Source organism: Macaca mulatta, chromosome 5 (genome assembly GCF_049350105.2).
Source record: "Macaca mulatta isolate MMU2019108-1 chromosome 5, T2T-MMU8v2.0, whole genome shotgun sequence".
Lineage (NCBI taxonomy): Eukaryota > Metazoa > Chordata > Mammalia > Primates > Cercopithecidae > Macaca > Macaca mulatta.
The window spans coordinates 172,011,621-172,034,120 of NC_133410.1; the positions used below are offsets into that span (position 1 = coordinate 172,011,621).

Consider the following 22,500-nt stretch of genomic DNA (forward strand, 5'->3'; position numbering starts at 1 on the left):
ACTATTAATAAACAAATATTACAAACTTAAACAGCTAGTCAAGCCTCTAAAAGCATATATAACATTATTCAAAATAAAAGTATTGAAGAATGAAGCCTGAGCAACAAGGCATAAGGAGCTAATTTAAAATTAAGATTTGGCATCTATGTATAACTTTTGACAGTTTTGTTGTTGTTCTTATTTTTTCTATTAAATACAGTACTCTCTTCCTTCTTTTTTTTTTTTTTTTTTTTTTTTTTTAGATGGTGTCATGCTCTGTCACCCAGGCTGGTGTACAGTGGCGTGATCTCGGTTCACTGCAAGCTCCACCTCCCGAGTTCTCACCATTCTCCTGCCTCAGCCTCCCGAGTAGCTGGGACTACAGGTGCCCACCACCACACCTGTCTAATATTTTTGTTTTTTTAGTAGAGATAGGGTTTCACAGTGTTAGCCCCGATGGTCTCTATCTCCTTGACCTCATGATCTACCCGCCTCGGCCCCCCAAAGTGCTGGGATCTCTTCCTTCTTTTTAATAAAAATGGAAATTAGTAAAAAGGGGTAGATTTAGAAATAATCCAAATTTATGAAGAACCTGAATGTTTGAAATATTTTGGGGTTAATTTCGCAGTTAGAAAGGAAATTCAAAGAATAGTTTATAAAATTCAAACCACATTATAGCATAGACTTTAGAATCAAACAGAAATAGCTTTGCATTCTCACTTCATTACTTAATGACTGGGAAAATTTGTACAATTTACATATTCTCAGTGAGCCCCGGTTTTAAATGGGATATCTTATTGTGTTGTTGGGTAAATAAATATGGGGAAAATGTATTTAATATCATCATATAAAAGTAGCCCCTAGTAAGTATTGTATTATATGGGGCATCTTGTTTCTGTATTTAATAGAAAGAAAGCTTTAGTTATTTTTAAAACAACTGAACTCCAACAAATTTACAAAAATAACCAACGGAGGAAAGAATATTGTATACCTTAAATCAGAAAATTATTTTAGAGCCCTGTTTTACAATTTTTATGTGTATTAATAGTCTTTTGTGAAATATTAAGTCTCTAAAAAGAATTTTCCATTTTTAAAACAACACTTATTAACATCTTACGGAACTTCAGAATACCCAAAAATGCAGTTTAAGAAAAGCGAATTTTGAACATTTGGAATTCTGCTTGCCAAATGTTACAAAAATACTTAATTTTTAAAATACATATTTAAATTATATAACTATTCCATTGGTGCTTCAGTCACACCCCTGGGAGGAAAAAGATTATGGATAAAAGCAAGGTACTTGAGGATGTTTGAGACTATTAGAGTTAGAGTACATTCAAATGAGTCCAATGAGTGGACTTTTTTACAAAGACATGAGGAAGCTTTAGAGAAATCAGTTAGAGAGGAGTCAGTACCCCACGGCTAGCAATAGCAAAGAGCTATTACCACACCCAGGCTTGAAAGTGCAAGGAGAGGAAGTAGACCCTTATGAACAGAACTAACCTAAGATTACTGAAGGGGAGCCTTTGGTGGAGGAATAAAACCAACCTACAGCAGTCTTAAAGGGAAAGAACCACAGCAATAAGTACCTAAACTGTAATAGCTTCGAACCTGACAGTATCATTCATCGTGTGTCATTGGTTTAACCCGACTAGAAGCCAGACAGTGAAAGACTCCACTGATGCAATCCTTAAGAGTCAACGTCCTAGATGCTAAGCAAGGTGCAAATAATAATAATAACAATAATAATGTAGAATGGATCTATAAAGGCATGAACAACATCACCTCTAATTGTAACATTTCTGTTTTATAGGATATAAAGTTTTGTTTGATGGCAGGGCACAACCCAAATGAACTTGAATAGATGAAAGCCAGAATTTTTTGTTATAGCCCTAAGTGAGAGAAGACTGCCTGGCAAGGCCACATGGGAGTTTGCACCTGGAGAAAGGTAACAGCAAGTTGGAGTCGTAGGGTGCAATTTATGTAGGGTAAGTGGAGTGGCATTAGCTAAGCTCCTGTGGATTGCTTAATTTGAATTATTCCATGGGCTTCAGGGTAGAGGGGTTGTCCATAGTCATGTGGTAATTTTCAAAAATATTTTGAATAATTTGTTATTTATATACTCATCTACTCTGTAAAAATAGATCGAAATGACTAAAATGCAATATAGCGGATCATGAATAAAAATCCATATTTTTCTAGCACTTGTGAGTTTATATTTGGAATTTTTAAAGCACTTTAATCACTATAGAATTGATTTGTAGACTTTTTAACTTGTAAATTATAAACATTTATCTGTAGCATTAAAATGCTTCCAGAAATATTTAATAGTTGTACATATTATTTTGTATGACTTCCCTCTAATTTATTTAATACATCACCTTATTAAAACATTTAATTTAAGTTATTCCTACTTCCTTTGTTTTAAAAAATATAATGCCATGGTGATGCTCTTTATATGTGAATCTATTTGAATATCTTTGATTTTTTATAATACATTTCTATAAGTTACCATTTTGGGTGCTCTTTATTCATTTCAGTATGTCTGTATTTCCACCTTCCATCATTTTCTTTTTGCCTTAAGAATTTCCCTTGACATTTTTTATAGTGTAGGTCTGCTAGTGATGAAGTCTTTTAACTTTTGTATGTCTGAAAAGGACTTTATTTCACCTTCATTGTGACTGGATATAGTATTCTAGGTTGACAGGATTTTTTTTCTTTCAGTTTTTAGGAAATGTCATCTCACTAGTAGCATTTCTGACAAGAAATCTGCTGTAACCTCTATCTTTGTTTCTTCATACACAGCATGTTGTTTTTTGTCTGGCTGTTTTTATTATTTTCTCTTTGTCATCATTTTCTAACAATTTAAAATGAGTCCTGATGAAATTTTCTTTGTATTTCTTGTAAACAGGTTTCATTGTTCTTGAATTTGTAGATTCACAGTTTTTATTAGATTTAGAAAAATTTTGGGCCGGGCGCGGTGGCTTAAGCCTCTAATCCCAGCACTTTGGGAGGCCAAGACGGGCCGATCACGAGGTCAGGAGATCAAGACCATCCTGGCTAACACTGTGAAACCCCGTCTCTACTAAAAAATACAAAAAACTAGCCGGGCGAGGCGGCGGGCGCCTGTAGTCCCAGCTACACGGGAGGCTGAGGCAGGAGAATGGCGTGAACCCGGGAGGCGGAGCTTGCAGTGAGCTGAGATCCCGCCACTGTACTCCAGCCCGGGCGACAGAGCAAGACTCCGTCTCAAAAAAAAAAAAAAGAAAAGAAAAATTTTGGTCATTACTTTTTCCATTTGTTTTTCTATCTCTTGCTTATACTCTTTCTTTTCTCCTTCAGGCACTTTGATTACATGTGTATATTCAGTTGCTTATTTTCTATAGCAATGTAGTTTTTCTTTAGATCATATTATATTGGGGGCAAATGACTCATTTTTAACTTAGCACTATCATGCGGAATCATTCTGCTTCAGTTATAAATTCTGCTTTGGGATGCTTACATCTTGAATACACTCTCTGAGTGAATAGCAATACTGCAAACTAGGAACACAGGAGAGTTTATAGAATCAAAGCACATTTCCTCCTAGTCACTCAAATTTGATTCTGCTGATGGAGCCCTTCCTGTTAGTTTTCCAGTCATCTTTTTGTTAATCAAGCCAATAAACTAGAGTCAAGAGTATGTCAGTCTTACCATTTGCAAGAAGCTGGAGAACCAGTATCAAAGAGGAAAAAATAAAATCACTTCTTTAATGCTCTGAAAATAGAGTTCTCACTGTGAAATTTCCTCCAACTTAAGGCACAGTCTGAAGGTGAGGCTGAGGAGTAATGTATCTAGTTATTTTTGTGGGGAAAGGGGGTGGGCAGTGATTATTAATAAATATGTGTGAATTATGTTTTTAAAGAAAGAATTTCCTATTCAGAAAAATGTTAATCCTATTTTGTAGCAACCAGAAAACCGGATTTGTAAAGTGTTAGTGATTGATATTTAAGTTAATTCTAAAGCATACCTTTAAGATTCCAGCTAGGTATTTTACCTAAACTTCAAGCTTTCTTGATTTCAACTCTAAGCAGCTGATGGTTATTTATAGTTAATGATTAGTTTGCAAAACTGAGAACAACATTCTTTTGACAGTATTCCTTTATTTACAATTGCCTTCTTCAGGATCATTAAGAAATAATGATTTTAAAATGATATGTTCCTGGGTCTCAATCCATATCATGGCAGTGGGGAGGGGAGGTGGAGGAGAACTAAAATCTTTATTGTTTTAAAAAGAACCACAAATTATTTTTATTCACCTTAAGTTTTGAGAATTTATTCCTGAGTTTTTGAGATTGCACATATATTAATTTTCTTAGAGAAACATACATTTTAAATCATTTTAAAAGCCAAATAAGCACTATTTCTTACAGTAAATTAAATAACAATAAATTCAACACTGTTTACTCAATTCAGATAAAGACATAACTGTTTCCAATTTTGAAATCTTTTCTCAGAAAGTAAATTACTGAGTTTCTAAAGCTCAAAAATCCACATTGAATATATTCACTAATAAGAATTTGTTTCTCCAGTCTATCCCTAATTAAATAGATTAACTTAGCCATTCTCTAAATTTATCTATCTCTCTTCTTTCTTTTAGAAAACATCACTGTCAGCCTGAGGCTCTCTCGGTAACATTCATCATACTCATCCACTTTGGCTAATAAAATAGGCTTAAATAAAGATCCTCTCAAAAGCCTATGAATACATATTTTTTTTTTCAATTACACAGCTTAATAATTATCAGTAGCACAGCTTTTCATTTGAAAAATAAAATAAATTTGTTCTGTCAAGCATGAATCATTTTCTTAGGAGTGAAAAAAGTGATTTTAAAGTTAACTTGATGAATTTTCATTATACTAATTTGAAAACTTCTCATAACTTAAAATAAGTTTCTTCTTACCAAACCTTTTAAAGATGAGCTCCACTCCCATCTTTATAACAAGTAAAATTTGTGTTTCTAGGCAACCTGCTCAAGCTGTCTGGCTCACTTTGTTCACTTCCATTTGGGGACAAAAGAATTTGCCATTTTAGTGGACTCTGTGTTATACATTCCCACTTTTCTTCAAGATGTCCCCTCTTCATGTCCAAGGCATTCATTCCTGAGCCACTGGGGACATTGACTGCTGAGGGTTCATAGTTCAGTCTTTTTTAAGAAATCATTCTTAACCATCCTATGTTACACTCCTACCCAAGGTCAGCACTCATTCAATGACTGGGTCATGTGAAGTACAAAGTCCCCACTCCCTTTTCTTGACCGAGGACAAAACTGAAGGGCAACCAGTGTCCATGTCATGTGGACTGCACTGCAGCTTAATTTTTCTCTTATCTGCCCCACCGTCTGTCATCATTCACATTCAGGTATTGTTTCTGAGAGCACATCCCCATAAACCTACGGCACACAATTTTTTTTCCTCTGTTTTCTAGCAAATCTAACCTAAAAACAGATATCTTGGATATGTGTAAAGATTTTCAAAATAATTGTGCCATTTGTTAGTTGATAATTTTAAACATTAAAATGTCATATTTATAACTGAAAATGGATCATAGACCTAAATTTAAAACCTGAAATTTTTAAAGTGTTAGAAGAAAATCTTTGTAATCATGAATTTTACAAATATTTCTTAGATACAACACCAAAAATATAATGCATAAACGAACAAATTAATAAATTAGTCTTCATCACATTTTAAAACTTCTGCTCTTCAAAAGAAACTGTTAAGAAAATGAAAAGATAAGCTCCAGATTGGAAAATAATCTTTTGCAAGGCAAACATCTGATAAAACTCTTGTACCCAGAATACATGAAGAACTCTGAAAACTCAATAAAAAGAAAATAAAGAATTGTATTAAAAAGTGGACAGAAGATTTGGACAGACATTTCACCAAAGAAGGTATACTACAAATGACAAATAAGCACTCAAGAGGATATTTAACATCATTACCACTAAGGAAACAAAAATTAAATACTTAATGAGATATCACTGCACATTTATTAAAATGGCTAAAATTAAAATGACTGGCCATAACAAGTGTTGGTGAGAATTTAGAGGAACTGGAACTCTCATACACTACTGGTAGGAATATAAAATGGTACAAACACTTTGTAAAACAATTAAGCAGTTTTCTTGATAAGTTAAACATATGCCTACCATATCATTTAGCAATTCTACTCTAGGTGCCTACTTAAAAGACAAAGAAAATATGTCTGCATAAATACTTCTGCATTTGTATTTACAGCATTTTTATTTGTAATGGCCAAAAGCTGGAAACAACTCAAATGTTCATCAACAGATAACTGGCTAAACAAATTGTGATATATCCATAAAATAAATCCATATTACTCAGCAATAAAAGCAATCAGTTATTGATACATACAACATGGATGAATATCAAATTAAATAAGCTGAGTGAAAGAAGGCAGTCAAAATATGTATATTTTAGGATTCTATTTATATAAAATTCTGTAAAATGCAAACAAATTTATAGTGACAGAAAACAAATCAGTTTTTTACTGGCACTTGGGGGCAGCTGCAGGAGAGGAATTGCAAAGGGACACAAATGCTTTTTTTGTCTAATGAATATCTTTATTCTTTTGGTTAGGCTGATAGTTTCATGGGTATATACAAAGCTTATCAAATTATACAATTTAAATATGTACAGCTTATTCTATGTAAATTTTACTTCAGTAAAGCTGTTTTTTTAAAGACCATATTTAGCCCTGTGGTCTGCTCCCTGAAGTGTATAATGAATGCTGAAAAAACGTGAAGGAAAAATTCTGCAGTTCTGTGTACTGTTATACTGGAAGAAGTTGAGAGATGCAATTTGCAGTGACAGGTTCAACAAATATTAGAACAGCATGAAATGAGAAATTATGTGGTGAGCAAAAATTGTGTTTAATAACATAGTGCATTAAGAATGGTGAAAATGTTTTAGCCTAGAAAAATATTGACAGATAAAATAAGTTATGGAATCAAAATGTTCCTTCAAAATGTGATCTCAACCCTTTGATAAAGGATTACTGAAACTTGTAACACATTAATTTAGAGTGTCTTATGTAAAAGAAATCAAATACTATTCCTTTTAAGGTTTAAAAGTAATAAAGGATACATATAATCTATGATTCCCTTCCCAGAACAACATGGCTAGAAGTGAATATAGTGGACTTGGCCTCAAAGCTTGATTCTGGCCATTGGTAGCTGTATAAATATGAGCCAGTCAGACTCACTATAAACCACAGTTTTCTCATCTATATAAAACATGAGATTAATAAAACCTAACTCAAGGTTGTTGTAAATGTATGTCTTTCTGTATATAGACGTTTTGTTTCATAGTAGGCATAAACAAATGAAATAATCCCAGTGCACTCTTCTAGCTTGGAAAGTAAATATGTGGTGTGATTTTTATAGTGTTAATTTTTTCCTAAATATGTGTTCGTCAATGTAATTAATGTTTAGCTTTGCTACAGTCAGCCAATAAGTCTTGGATCTTGGTAACTTAAAGGAAGCAACATTTATTTTACAAAGTCTTATGCAAACACTTTGAGGGATCCAGGCTGCATCCATCTTGTGATGACTAATATAATAAAAAAAATTTTTTTTTAATTTTTAAAATTGGTCTCATGGAGGTGGTGAATAGAATGATATCTTAGCACCTGTCCTCTAAGGCCTCTCCAGCTGGGAAGAAGGAAGGTAAAGGTAGAGAGTACATTAAAGTGTTTAGCTTGAAAGGAATTTGCATTAGTTTCTCTCACATTTTATTGGTCAGAATTAGTCACATGTCCTGACTAACTGTAGGAGGCTGGCAAATGGTTTCCTTGCATGTGTTCAAGAAGGAAAGAACTGGGTTAGCTGGGTACTAATAGTTTTGATCACAGTATAATACTGGGTTTATTTTTAAATGCCTGGAATGCCATTTCTAAAAACCATGCTTATTGGTGTAATGGTAATATGTACACGTCCTGATGCATACAGCAATACGCCAAGACACCAAGTTGCAGCAGAGAAAGAGTGACAATCACAGGACCACCTAACTAGGAGATGGGAGGTGATGTGGTTTTGTTCTGTGTCCCCACCCAAATCTCATCTTGAATTCCACTCCCATGATCCCCATGTGTTGTGAGAGGGAACCAGTGGGAGATAACTTGAATCATGGGGGTGGTTTACCCCATACTGTTCTCCGGGTAGTGAATAAGTCTCATGAGATGTTATTCACTACCATGAGGTGGTTTTATCAGGAGTTTCCACTTTTGCATTTTCCTCATTTTCTCTTGCCACCACCATGTAAGAAGTGCTTTTCATCTCCTGCCATGATTTTGAGGCCTCCCCAGCCATGTGGAACTGTAAGTCCAATTAAACCTCTTTTTCTTCCCTGTATGAAGTATGTCTTTATCAGCAGTGTGAAAACAGACTAATATAGTAAATTGGCACCAGTAGAGTGGGGTGTTGCTGAAAAGATACCCGAAAATGTGGAAGCAACTTTGGAACTGGGTAACAGGCAGAGGTTGGAACAGTTTGGAGGGCTCAGAAGAAGACAGGAAAATGTGGGAAAGTTTGGAACCTCCTAGAGACTTGTTGCATGGCTTTGACAAAAATGCTGATAGTGATATGAACAATAAGGTCCAGGTTGAGGTAGTCTCAGATGGAGATGAGAACTTGTTGGGAACTGAAACAAAGGTGACTCTTGTTATGTTTTAGCAAAAAGACTGGTGGCATTTTGCCGCAGGGGCAAAATGCCTAGAGATCTGTGGAACTTTGAACTTGAGAGAGATGATTTAGGGTATCTTGGTGGAAGAAATTTCTAAGCAGCAAAGCATTCAAAAGGTGACTTGGGTGCTGCTAAAAGTTTTCCATTTTAAAAGGGAAACAGCATAAAAGTTCAGAAAGTTTGCAGCCTGACAATGCAATAGAAAAGAAAACCCCATTTTCTGAGGAGAAATTCAAGTTGGCTACAGAAATTTGCATAAGTAAGGAGGAGCTGAATGTTAATTCCCAAGACAATGGGGAAAATGTCTCCAGGGCATGTCAGAGGTCTTCAAGGCAGCCCCTCCCAGCACAGGCCCAGAGGCCTATGAGAAAATGGTTTCACTGGCCAGGCCCAGGGTCCCCATTCTGTGTGCAGCCTAGGGAATTGGTCCACTACATCCCAGCCACTACAGACATGGCTGAAATGCGCCAATGCAGAGCTCAGGCCATGCCTTCAGAGGGTATAAAAGCCTCAAACCTTGACAGCTTCCATGTGGTGTTGAGCCTGTGAGTGCACAGAAGTCAAGAATTGGGGTTTGAGAACCTCTGCCTAGATTTCAGAAGATGCATGGAAACTCCTGAATGCCCAGTCAGAAGTTCCCTGCAGGGGCAGGGCACTTATGGAGAACCTTTGCTAGACAGTGCAGAAGGGAAATGTAGGGTCGTAGGCCCAACACAGAGTCCCTACTGAGGCACAGCCTACTGGAGCTATGAGAAGAGGGCCACTGTCTTCCAGACCTCAGAATGGTAGATCCACTAACAGCTTGCACCGTTTGCCCAGAAAAGCCACAGACACTCAACGCCAGCCCGTGAAAGCAGGCAGGGGGCAGCCTGTACCCTGCCAAGCCACAGAGACAGAGCTGCCCAAGACCATGGGAACCCACCTCTTGCATCAGCGAGATCTGGACGTGAGACCTGGAGTCAAAGGAGATCATTTTGGTGCTCTAAAATTTGACTACCCTCCTGGATTTTGGACTCGCATGGGACCTGTAACCTCTTCGTTTTGTCCAATTTCTCCCATTTGGAATGGCTATATTTACCCAATGCCTGTACCCGCATTGTATTTAGGAAGTAACTAGTTTGCTTTCAATTTTACAAGTTCATAGGTGGAAGGGACTTGCCTTGTCTCAGATGAGACCTTGGGCTGTGGACTTTTGGGTTAATGCTGAAATGAGTTAAGATTCTCGGGGACTGTTGGGAAGGCATGATTGGTTTTGAAATGTGAGGACATGAGATTTGGAGGGGCCAGGGGCAGAATGATATAGTTTGGTTCTGTGTCCCCACCCAAATTTCATCTTGACTTGTATACCCATAATTCCCACGTGTTGTGAGAGGGACCTGGTGGGAGAGAATTTGAATCATGGGAGCGGTTTCCCCCATACTGATCTCGTAATAATGAAAAAGTCTCTCGAGATCTGATAGTCTCATCAGGGGTTTCCGTTTTTGCATCTTCCTCATCTTCTCTTGTGGCTGCCATGTAAGAAGTGCGTTTTGCCTCCCACCATGGTTCTGAGACTTCCCCAGCCATGTGGAATTGTAAGTCCAATTAAACCTCTTTTTCTTCCCAGTCTTGGGTATGTCTTTATCAGCTGTGTGAAAACAGGTTAATACAGGAGGTAACCTCAAATGTATTTCCCCAGGGAGTTTGGGGCTAGGGATTTAAAGGATTTTGGAGGGAATTGAAATGTGGAGATTGTTAATTGGTCAAAGAATGCAGAGTGAAGTCATGGGACAGGAAGATGAAGAAGTTATATTCTTGTGCTGATTCTGTACCTCTGTAAGTCTTTAAACTGGTTGGCATCAGCTATTTTGCTGAAATTTGGGATCCACAAAAACACCTTCAGCAACCCATAAACAAATTCTTATGATTCTAATGTCAAAGATCCTGTCTATAAGTACAATGTGAATGCAAATCAATTCTTAAACGGTTTTATGATCCTATTGCCAGCAATCCTATCTATGGGAACAATCAGTATCTAGTGCTACGTGACTTCAGCAAGAAGGAAGTGGGCGAAAGTGCAGTCTGATTAATGTTTCATTATACCTATATTTCTGCCCAGAACCTGGTGTGCAACTCCTGTCAACCCTGTAAGGATTAATTGGCATGAAACAAAGTGTACATGGCTTACGTTCTCTAACTCCTAATAAATCATCGCATTTTTTAAAAAAATTGTTGCTTGCTTAAAATATGAATTTAATCTGTGTCTGGCAGAAAGAGATGCTGCTTTACTTTGCCATTACTGTATTTGCTTGAGTATATCCGGCTATCTTTCAGGGAACACATGGATATATCTACTTCTTACTGTCTCCATGGCTAATACTCAAGTCCATGAAATCTCCATTATGTCTCATTAGGAAGTCGGTAAATGTAACCGAACTAACTATCCCACTTCAACTTTTGTCCCCCAAAGTGCATATGCACAGCAGCCATGGTGACCTTTTATAAACCTAAATTGGGTCATGTCACTCCTCTGCTCAAAACTCTCCAGTTCCATCATACTCAGATTAAAATTCAAACTATTTACTTCAGCCTATAGAATCCTGCATATATTTCAACCACATCATTGTGTAAACCTGCCAACTCCTCTTGCAACTTTCTACCTGATACATGTGTGCTTATATTTGCATACATGCATGCATACATAAATACACACATACTCCTCAAAATCAGTTATTAGTCACAGTTCAAGATACAGAAATTAGAAAATAAATGATTAGATATCTAAAATGGTTTTGTGGTCTTAGAAACTTTAGCAAGAGGGAATTCTCAAATAATAACATTTTATTGTAACTGTGTATTTATTTTGTCTCTCCCAATAGACTGAAAGCTTCCAGAAGTCAAGAACTATGTCTTAGTTGGGCGCGGTGGCTCACGCCTGTAATCCCAGCACTTTGGGAGGCCAAGGCAGGCGGATCACAAGGTCAGGAGATTGAGACCATCCTGTTTAACATGGTGAAGCCCCGTCTCTACTAAAAATACAAAAACTTAGCCAGGAGTGGTGGCACGTGCCTATAGTCCCAGCTACTCAGGAGACTGAGGCAGGAGAATAGCTTGAACCTGGGAGGCGGAGGTTGCAATGAGCTGAGATCATGCAACTGCACTCCAGCCTGGGCGACAGAGGGAGACTCCGTCTCAAAAAGAAAAGAAAAAGAACTATGTCTTATTAGAGGTTGTATAGTGCTTAGCTAAATACTTAAACATGATGGGTGACTAAGGTGAATGATTTAACAAGTAACAAGATATACATTAAAAAACAAGATATACATAAAAAAACAACATATACATTAAAAAACTGGAATTCTACATGCCATTGGCAATGGTAACATAAAGACTATAAGGTCTATATCTTTTCAATGACAGGTCTCAACGACCTTTCCTTCCTTCAACATCTGATGAGCAACTTCTGTCTATTCACTTAGTGATTTATTTTTAATTAACTCTTTGTGGTCTAGAGTCCTTAATAGACTGTAAATTTGGGGGAAGAGGAATCTTACATTGTCTTTGTTTGTATCTTGTAAAGCAACCTCCTCTAATGAACATTATATATAATTGCTTTTCAATATCAATAAATATCAGGTAATTGCTAGGTTGAATGGGCACTAGCCATGCAAACCTGATTCAGGACAAAGTGTAGTCTCAGATAGAGTTTAGAGAGTAGCAAGAAAGCAAATGGGCAGCTATTACAGCTTTTACTAGAAACATCTCCTGAAAATAGAGAACTAAGGCCATTTTCAACAGCATTCAAGGTTCAAACCCCATGGCCAGTGAATTAGCTAGAAAATTTCAGCCTAAATTCAGATTTTCCTTTAATGTATTGATTTATTTTATTTGCAGGCTTAGATTTATTGAGGAAAAAATGTGGGTGTGTAAACAGTGAAATGATTTGATCTGTTATTTATTGCATATAATTGCATACCATTCACTAAAAACACAATACCAAAAGTGCAGTAAAGGAGTTAAAGTCAGGAAAACATTTGTTTTTTAAAAATGAACATGAAAACCTAAGAAAATTATTCCTGGTATGAGTCACGTTTTTGAAGTACAGATTTTTGTCCCATGAAAAGCTGATTCATTTCCATTACCATGATGAGCTAAGGGGAACATGAAATTGCCATGGGTTGATGGTTTCATTTAGGGGTCAATTTTGAAACTAATAGATATAATGTTCCTTTGTCCTTACTCTTGTTAACATTTACCAGTGAACTTACATCAAGTTTTGGGATATATTGCCTCATATTTTATCAGGAAATGACATGTCCATGAAACTGAAACAGAACAAATTGTATGCCTTTGACATATTTCCCAAAAGTAACTAGTGAATACAGAGACCATTTCAACTAAACATGCTTGTCTTCCTATTGAAAAATGTGGCAGAGGCTGCTGGAAGTTTGTTAAAATCCATTGTCTTCTTTCTTGGCACCAAACAAGATTATTTCACTGCATTCGGATTTGGCTGTGTGAATTGGGTTCTACCCAATGCAATGTCATCAAAGGTTAATTAGTCACATTCATTGAAGGCTCATAAAGTCTCCTACATTTGTCCCTTCATATTCTCTTCCCCTTCCAGCTAATAGGATGGCAATACCCTGGGTGACCTTGGATGCAACATGTCAGTGATGGCGGAGAAGCTGTCAGGCTTGTCAGTGAATAATTTCGTGAAGGAAAGGCTCTGACTTTGATACCTGCCTTGTACTGGTATAGGAGAAAGAAATAATCTTCTTGTTCTTTAAATTACTAACTTTTGGAGGTCTATTTTTATTGCAGCTTAGCCTACCCTAACTAATATTAACCTTGGACTTGGTATACAGATAAATGTATGCATGTGTGTGTGCGCACACACGGGCCTATCTTGTATCAGTTACAATTATGAATTGAGAAGAAATGTAATTATTAAGAACTTGAATTGTGAGATCCAAAGAAGAAAATGATGCATCTTCACAAATGACTTCAACTTCTCAAGGGATAGCATCAAGAATAATTTTTTAAAAATGTGTTTTATGCATATATCTTTTGGTTGGCATAAACTAATATAACTTACTTCTAAATATAAGGACGTTAGGAATTTAATGATAAATACTTTAGTAAACTGTATCCATACATTTTCTTGAAATTAAGGGTTCCTTTCTCATTAAGTTCTCTATTTTCTTACTAATGTGGATCCATTAAATTGTGGCAACCCATAAATATTTGATTACCACAGGTGTCAAGGCTCAAATAACACCACTTTGATGTACTAACAATCCCAAAAGAATAACCTTGCTATTACATAATAATAACAGTAATAGCGATATGTTAAAAGTAGGTGTCATAGCACTTGCTACTTACACAAGATATAAATTTACTTTAATCTTCATACTAAGTTGAAGCTTGATATTTTTATTCACATTTTTCAGATGAAAAACAAAGGCTCAGACAGAGTTAAGTAACTTGTCCAAAGCCATACAAAAAGTAAGTGGTGGAACTGGGATTTGGAACCAGACTTTGACTCCGAAGTTTATGCTTTTAGTTCCCCACTATACCATCTCAGAAAGTGAAGTACTCAGAACAATCACTTTGTCGATTTTCCTTGGATGTTATGTTTTATAGATGATTCCATGTTCTATCATGGCACTAATACAACTTTGTATTGCTATGCCATAACTGCACCCTTAAATTCCTAGCTTTATATAAATCTCTTTTAAATCAAGAAGAGAATAGAATAATATAATTGCTTAATGGTGGAGAAAAATTGCCTTTAAAGCTAAGATAATTACACCTTTCAAAATGTTAGAACTGTAAGCTGAAATTCTTGGTTCTTCTACATCTACCATGGAAACCCCATGTAATATTATATCCATTTATATTTCTACAACAATAATCTGAATCTTTATCTTCAACTCCTACTTTTAACCTTGGTTTCATAACATAATTCTCAATATTTTCATGAGTTCCCTCTCGAATTTATATTAAAATATTTAACTCAACAGCTCTTTTATTATTTAACTTTTATTTTAAATTCAAAAGTACATGTGCAGGTTTGTTATACAACTAAACTTGTGTCATGGGGGTTTGTTGTACAGATTATTTCATGATCCGGTATTAAGCCTAGCACCCATTAGTTATTTTTCATGATCCTCTCTCTCCTCCCACCCTCTGATAGGCCCCAGTATGTGTTGTTTCCCTCTATGTGTCCATGTGTTCTCATCATTTAGCTCCCACTTATAAATGAGAACATGTGGTATTTGGCTTTCTGATCCTGCATTAGTTTCCTAAGGATAATGGCCTCCAGCTTCATCCATGTTCCTGAAAAGGACATAATCTCATTCTTTTATGGTTGCAAAGTATTCCATGGTGTATGTGCACCACATTTTCTTTATCTAGTCCACCACTGATAGGCATTTAGGTTGATCCCATGTCTTTGCTATTATGAATAGTGCGGCAATGAACATACATGAACTCAACAGCTGTTAAAACACACAATTCCTCTATGAAAATGATTACCCATCCTGACATTTATGTCTCCAATGAAGGAATTGATTTATTTGTTCCTTCATGTTACTTAGTTTGTATTTTACATATACTAGTTATCAAAATTTGTAAATTCTAACTTACTTTTATGCGTGATCCACCTCTCCTAGTCACATAAACTATTTTATGGGTGTATTATTTGTTTAGGAGGAATTAATTTTAAAAATTCAAAATTCAGTGATTTGTTTATTCAACCACAAATATACTTTAAGAGATAACGTTCTCTCAGCTAGGTAGGAACCATAGCTCCATATTCATTTTTTATGCTTCCAAAAAGATCTGGTGCAATGACCCAAATTTAACTGGGTCACGACAAATATCTGTCAAGTAATAAATTGCACATAAATCCATTAATAAAGAACGCTAGTACTAATAGAAAAGATAAATTCTGAAACAAGAAAGGGCAATTATGTGAAAAACCTAAAGTGTGCATTAATCAAACCCAGTGGCAAGAAGTAGGTAAAATCCATCTTAAATTATGATTTGGAGAAAATTTTACTGATAATGTTAAGGTGATGAATAATCATCTACCAAAAATATAGCTAATGCACCAAATGATGCACTCTTGGGAACTCTAACATTTTGCAAACATGAGATTGTATGATAACAGGAGTTTTGGAGACAAATAAAGAATAGCGAAAATGAAAAGCATTGAATAAGTATTTGTCAGTGTTTATCCAGAAGGATGCAGATGACAGACACTCTTTACTTATTTGACAGACAAGAGTATTAAAGTCATTTTTAGAAAAATGTTCTCAGTGAGGAGCAAAGGCAGTTCTCTAGGCTTAATCAGGTAAGATTATTCATCCTCCCATGCTCAACTTTCTGATATCTTCTTTCATTTATCAGGTACCTTAATGCTGACAATTAGGTACTGTAACTATTGGATTTGAATATTGGGATCACTGGAAGAATTACAGGTATCACCTTCTGTTGTAATACGTTTATTAGTATACAAACAGGTAGTTTAGTGTGGCGCGTGCTGTGGAGTCCATTTATGTGAAATTCTGATTTTATTATTAAGAAACTATGAAATCTTAAACAACTTACTTAATCTCTCTGATTTCCACTTTCTTCATTTACAAAATGAAGAAATGGGATTAATGTCTTAAATTTATAGGCTTCCAATAATTGTTTTTATGAAAAGGACTGCATTATTAAGTAGGACTGTCACCCTGACCGGTCAAGATCTTTTCTGACAGGCCACATCTTTACTGTGATGTGGCTATTCAAAGGGAAAACTAAACATTTCTTAGGAGGAATATGTTTTTAAATGGTTTGAACTCATTTATTTCTTGCTTACAAGTATTTAATTTGATGCTTATAGTTAAGGAACACATTTCTTAAAATTAAGTTTTTATTCGAAATAGTAACCCGGAATGGCACGGTGGCTCATGCCTGCAATTCCAGCACTTTGGGAGGCCGAGGCGGGGGGATCACCTGAGGTCAGGAGTTTGAGACCAGCCTGACCAACATGGAGAAACCCCGTCTCTACTATTAGCCTGGCGTGGTAGTGCATGCCTGTAATCCCAGCTACTCGGGAGGCTGAGGCAGGAGAATTGCTTGAACCCAGTAGGCGGAGGTTGCAGTGAGCCGAGATCGCGCCATTGTAATCCAGCCTGGGCAACAAGAGTCAAACTCCGTCTCGAAAAAAAAAAAGAAATAGTAACCTGTAGGGAAAAGAAAGAGAGATCATACTGTTACTGTGCCTGTGTAGAAAGGGAAGACATAAGAAATTCCATTTTGACCTGTACCTTGAACAATTGCTTTGCTGAGATGCTGTTAATTTGTAACTTTGCCCCACCACTTTACCCCAGCCACTTTGCCCCAACTTTGAGCTCACAAAAACATGTGCTGTATGGAATCAAGGTTTAAAGGATCTAGGGCTGTGCGGGACATGCCTTGTTAACAAAATGTTTACAAACAGTATGCTTGATAGAAGTCATCGCCATTCTCTAGTCTCAATAAACCAGGGGCACAATGTACTGCCAAAAACCGCAGGGACCTCCGCCTTGTAAAGCCTGGTATTGTCCAAGGTTTCTCCTCATGTGATAGTCTGAAATATGGCCTCGTGGGATGAGAAAGACCTGACCATCCCCCAGCCCGACACCTGTAAGGGGTCTGTGCTGAGGTGGATTAGTAAAAGAGGAAAGCCTCTTGCAGTTGAGATAGACGAAGGTCACAGTCTCCTGCCTGCCCCTGGGAACTGAATGTCTTGGTATAAAACCTGATTGTACATTTGTTCAATTCTGAGATAGGAGAAAAACCGCCCTATGGTGGGAGGCGAGACATGTTGGCAGCAATGCTGCTTTGTTATTCTTTACTCCACTGACATGTTTGAGCTGAGAGAAACATAAATCTGGCCTACGCGCACATCCAGGCATAATACCTCCTCTTGAACTTAATTATGACATAGATTCTTTTACTCACATGTTTTCTTGCTGACCTTCTCCTTATTATCACCCTGCTCTCCTACCACATTCCTCTTGCTGAGATAATGAAAATAATAATCAATAAAAACTGAGGGAACTCAGAGACTGGTACCGGGGCAGGTCCTTGCTATGCTGAGTGCTGGTCTCCTGGATCCACTGCTATTTTCTCTATACTATGTCTCTGTGTCTTATTTCTTTTCTAAGTCTCTCATCCCACCTGACGAGATATACCCACAGGTGTGGAGGGGCAGGCCACCCCTTCAGTAATCTATCCTGCAGTTACTAGATTGATACGTCTTCTAATAATAGCAAATGTCCACCTGATTTTCAAGCACAAATGATCATTGTAAGAAACTGTGACAGCTGCCACAATTGTGCTATTGCCTTCCTTTCATAACTTCTTTTGATAACAAATAAGAAGGATCTCATTCGTTTTGAACAGAAAAAAGAAATTTGGTTCTGGATTTGACTTAGCTGAAACCCAGCTCTATTCCAGTATTTTCCTTGAGTTTAGGTGAACTCTAGGGTCAATATTACAAGTTTTGACTCTATCATGCTCTAGAATAAACCTAAATTTTTAGGGATTTTCAAACTAAGAACCAAATGAAATTAAGTACATTGTCTAAATTTTCTCCTTCCCAACAAGATGTGGATGAAATAGATGTTATATCTGAATAGTTCATTTCACTAGGCTATAAAATCAATTATCAGGATAAAATAAGAAACAGAAGATAGGAAACTGAAATATAAACAAAGGGTAAGCTCAAGACATTTATAAACAACCTCCCAAAAGTTCTTTAAAGAGGAGACTTCCTAAAAAATGGTTTTTTTTGCTTATTTATTTATTTTATTTTGAGATGGAGTCTTGCTCTGTTCCCCAGGCTGGAGTGCAGTGGTGCGATCTGAGTTCACTGCAATCTCCACCTCCCAGCTCAAGCAATTCTCCTGCCTCAGTCTCCTGAGTAACTTGGATTACAGGCTCCCACCACCAAACCCAGCTAATTTTGTATTTTTAGTAGAGACGGGGTTTCACTATGTGGGCCAGGCTTCTCTCAAACTCCTGACCTCAAGTGATTCGCCCGCCTCAGCCTAAAGGGCTGGCATTACAGGCATGAGCCATCGTGCCCGGCCCAAATAGTTTATTTTTGATGGGCAAAGTCAATTTGCCTACATTCGTAACGATTATAACTAACAAGCAGACTCCTGCTTGGTCTATTTTTGGCTGAGATCCACATTATTTTTCATGCTAGTTTACCCCCGAATATAATACATTATACATTTCACCACTTTAGGCCAGGCATGGTGGCTCACACCTGTAATCCCAGCAGTTTGAGAGACTGAGAATCGCTTGAGCTCAGAAGTTTGAGACCAGCCTGGGCAATATAGTGAAACCCCATCTCTGTTTTTTTTTTTAAATGAAAAAATTGTTATTATTTTTGAGATGGAGTCTCGCTGTGTCGCACAGGCTGGAGTGCAGTGGCACGATCTCGGCTCACTGCAAGCTCTGCCTCCCGGGTTCATGCCATTCTCCTGTCTCAGCCTTCCAAGTAGCTGGGACTACAGGCGCCCGCCACCACGCCCGGCTAATTTTTTGTATTTTTTTAAGTAGAGACGGGGTTTCACCATGTTAGCCCGGAAGGTCTGGATCTCCAGACCTCGTGATCCGCCTGCCTCGGCCCCCAAAGTGCTGGGATTCCAGGCGTAAGCCATCACACCCAGTCGAAAAAACTATTAAAGAAAAATAAATTTAAATAAATTTAAAAATTAAAAAACACAACATTGTATAATTTTAAACAATGCTATTGTTTAAACAGTTTTAAACTTCCACTGTAGTGGCAGTAGACACTCTCCTATTCTATAGCATCTCAATAATTAGCTAGAGGGTTGCTTTTGTGACTTCTATATATTTTGTTTAAATTTTCGAAAAATGTTTGCCCATCCCTGTGATTGCATCCCTTATTTCTTTAAATATTTCCAACAAAATTATTCTGTATTCCTGTATTCTATGCCAGACTATCTCAAATCTGTATTCTATCTCTGAAAATTTCCACATCATTAGTTTATATCCATTGTTTCTGGCTTTGTTGACTTTAACTCTGATAAGCTTGTCTTACCCTCTGTCTAGTAATGATTTATTTTAACCTGAAGCAGTCCAACTGGCCATTGTTCCTTCAAAAGTGAACTTAATCCCTCTTTTGCCTCTGGGGAGACTGTAATATGACTTTTCTCAGTGACCATAATTTTGTCTCCTTTTTGTAGAATTTTTTCAAAAAATATACATATATCTCAAATCAATCTCACTTATGCGGCCTTTCTCTCATTATTGTCCCCCTTGCTTGTCTCAGAAAATATCACCTTACAAGTCCCATCTATGTACACTTTCTGTATTCATATCTCATCACAGCAACTCAAAAGCAGAGAATCAAAATCTGGTCCCTGAAGGACTGGAGCCCCTCTGAATATGTTTGGCCCCTAATGAGATTGCTGCCTATGTATTACTTTTCTTTTCCAGTTTCACCTAAGATCTTTAGTTTCCCAAAACATTCAATATCTGCAATCTAAACTAAACATTTAACAAGTAATACAGATTATATAAATAAAATCTATAAAGAACTAATGCTATTAAGATTAACTTAGATGATTCTAGGGTAAGGAGAGCAGAGAGCCGACTGTCTTGTACAGCGCCTCATTAAGATTGGCCTCCCAATCAAGAGAAAATGTAGGCCTGAAAGGTGTTTTTCAAATGTGCAAAATTTCTGGGTATCAAAAAAGATTTGCAAACTTTATTTGTTCCATTCCCATCTCCAGCATAGTGGAGTTTCATTTAAAATTGCTTACATATGGGCTAAGTATGGTGGCTCACACCTGTAATCCCAGCACTTTAGGGATCTACCCAGCGCTGAGGCGCGTAGATCAGGAGGTCAAGAGATCAAGACAATTCTGGTCAATCAACATGGTGAAACCCCATCTCTACTAAAAATACAAAAATTAGCTGGGCATAGTGGCACACGCCTGTAGTTCCAGCTACTTGGGAGGCTGAGGCAGGAGAATTGCTTGAACCCGGGAGGCGGTTGCAATGAGCCGAGATTGCACGACTGCACTCCAGCCCAGGTGACAGAGTGAGACTCCATCTCAAAAAAGTAATAAATAAATAAATAAATAAATATTACTTATATATGTCAAACTTGTGTTTAATGTCAGAAACATTATGATCATATAATTCCAAACAATATAGAAATTAAGGTTATAATGGTCTTTAGTTTAACCCCTACTATTAAACATGTTGAAGTGTACAGGTATACTTCATTGTTAATATATTTTTATTAATGTGTTTTTGAACGGCATAAACCCTACACTTGAAAAGAAATTTGGAAATTATAATAGCAGAGACGCCTTGGGATAAAGGGTCTTGACTATGCTGCTCATCCAGGGGAATATAACTTGCTTTTGAGAAACAAGCTGCCCCCTCGTCCATGTCCACTATGCTGAGGCAATCACTGGAAGGTACACTGCCCTAGAGGACAAAGTTTCTCTGGGCCAGAAGCTCCCAACCAGATGATCCATCAACAGGACTGAGGGTGCCCAGGGCAAGCACCAGCTCATGTCATCACCCTCACTGAGTCCCAGGTACATTTAACCATTGAGGGCCAGGAAATTGACTTCCTTCTGGACACTGGCACGACTTTCTCAGTGTTAATCTCCTGTCCCGGACAGCTGTCCTCAAGGTCCGTTACCATCCGAGGAATCCTGGGATGGCCTGTAACCAGGTATTTCTTCCACCTCCTCAGTTGTAATTGGGAGACTTTCCTCTTTTCACATACCTTTCTTGTTATGCCTGAAAGTTCCACACCCTTATTAGGGAGGGACATATTAGCCAAAGCTGGAGCTATTATCTACATGAACATGGGGAGCAAGTTACCCATTTGTTGTCCCCTACTTGAGAAGGGAATCAACCCTGAAGTCTGGGCATTGGAAGGAACAAACTCAAGCTCCAGCCTTAAGACTTGCCACAGAACAAAACTTCTCTTTATACGTTACAGAGAGAGCAGGGATAGCTCTTGGAGTCCTTACTCAGACTCGTGGGACAACCCCACAACCAGTGGCATACCTAAGTAAGGAAATTAATGTAGTAGCAAAAGGCTGGCCTCACTGTTTATGGGTAGTTGTGGCAGTGGCCATCTTAGTGTCAGAGGCTATCAAAATAATACAAGGAAAGGATCTCACTGTCTGGACTACTCATGAGGTAAATGGCATACTAGGTGCCAAAGGAAGTTTATGGCTATTAGACAATCACCTGCTTAGACACCGGGCATTACTCCTTGAGGACCAGTGCTTCAAATACACATGTGTGCAGCCCTCAACCCTTCTTCCACTTTTTTCCCAGAGGGTGGTGAACCAATCGAGCATGACTGCCACCAAATTATGGTCCAGACTTAGGCCGCCCAAGAGAATCTCTGTGGCTCACTCCTGTAATCCCAGCACTTTGAGAGGCCAAGGCTGGATGATCACTTGAGCCCAGGAGTTCAAGGCCAGCCTGGGCAACGTGGTGAGGTTTGGCCGGGCGCGGTGGCTCAAGCCTGTAATCCCAGCACTTTGGGAGGCCGAGACGGGCGGATCACGAGGTCAGGAGATTGAGACCATCCTGGCTAACACAGTGAAACCCCGTCTCTACTAAAAAATACAAAAAACTAGCCGGGCTCGGTGGCGGGCGCCTGTAGTCCCAGCTACTTGGGAGGCTGAGGCAGGAGAATGGCATGAACCCGGGAGGCGGAGCTTGCAGTGAGCCGAGATCCGGCCAC

At 37.7% G+C, this 22,500-nt stretch overlaps 1 pseudogene; it reads left to right on the forward strand.

Moving 5' to 3' along the window:
• The first annotated feature begins 17,182 nt into the window (after nucleotides 1-17,182).
• On the forward strand, nucleotides 17,183-17,793 carry LOC144340958 (uncharacterized; annotated as a pseudogene).
• Nucleotides 17,794-22,500: the final 4,707 nt, after the last annotated feature.